We start from the raw sequence: 1,137 nt of genomic DNA, 5'->3' as shown, positions 1-1,137 counted from the left end.
CAAGCAGGCCCGGCCCCTGCCGAACGGAGTTGCCGGCGCAGCGAAGTGGAGCTGGCAACTCCGTTTGGCGGAAGGGCGGGCCTGCTTGTTAAAATCTGTTGCAGGATGGAGACCAAATATTATTCGGAGACAAGTTACCATTGTTCCCCCAGCATCTGCTGGAAATACTGAGAACTCAGCCAACTCTGAAGCAGTTAAAACACTCAATATTGTCTCCCCATCACCAACACATACAACTTCTCAACTTAAAACATGGATTGTTTCCGCACCACCAGTTAACACAAGTAAGTAAAATTTCTTTTCAGAAACGGTTGCATATGCCCAGTTCTCAATTCTAAAGTTGTTTTTTTTTATCCCAGATTCTGTTGTGAAAAGTTCAAAGACACCTGCTGTGGCATCCAGCATTGTGTCAGCATCTAATGCAACTTACTCGCAACTGATAAATACACCTCAACCTGTATTCGTTTTATCACCAGACACTTGTAAAGCAACTGCAATGCCAGTTAATATAAGTGAGTAGAATTTATTTTCTGAAATGGTTGCATGCCCAGTTCTCAATTTTAAACTTTTTGTTTTATCCCAGATTCTGTTGTAAAAAGTTTGAGGACGCCTGCTGTGGCACCTTCTAGCTTTATGTCAGTATCTAATGCAAATTATTCACAAATGGTAAATAGAACACCTCTACCTGTCCTTGTCTCATCACCAGTCATTTGTAAATCAATTACCCGACCAGTTTACACCTGTGGGTAAAATTTATTTATTGAAATGCTTGCTTGCCCTCATGTTCCTCAATTCTAAAGTTTTTACTGCTCTCTCCTAGATTCTGTTGTGAAAAGTTCACAGACACCTGCTGAGGCATCTTCTGCTAGCATTGTGCAGGGGGTAGAATCAAGCGGGCTGGGCCGCCTACCATGCGCGTCCCCGGCAGCACTCGACGGGCCGCCGCCCGGCCGAACGTCGTCGTGTTTAAGAAACACATTTAAACGTACTTCCCGACTCTGATCGACACAAAACTTGGTAGCGTTGGAAAGGGGAGATTTCGGCCAAAATACCAGACCTCAATGAAGAAGAATGGTTCGATTTGCTTTCAAAAGCATTTGACGTAACATCTATTCCATTCCCAGAGTCTCTCAAACA

At 43.9% G+C, this 1,137-nt stretch overlaps 1 protein-coding gene across 4 annotated transcripts in view; it reads right to left on the bottom strand.

Annotated features, from left to right (window-relative positions):
* The window catches only part of LOC113208568 (tachykinin-like peptides receptor 99D), a 136,727-nt gene that overhangs the window by 32,423 nt on the left and 103,167 nt on the right, over positions 1–1,137 (bottom strand). The gene's annotated exons all lie outside the window — the stretch shown is intronic.

The sequence above is a fragment of the Frankliniella occidentalis genome, unplaced genomic scaffold (assembly GCF_000697945.3).
Source record: "Frankliniella occidentalis isolate FOCC.00 unplaced genomic scaffold, Focc_3.1 Scaffold139, whole genome shotgun sequence".
Classification (NCBI taxonomy): Eukaryota; Metazoa; Arthropoda; class Insecta; order Thysanoptera; family Thripidae; genus Frankliniella; species Frankliniella occidentalis.
Note: the sequence above shows the minus strand (reverse complement) of the source record. Positions and strands in the feature narration are given on the sequence as shown.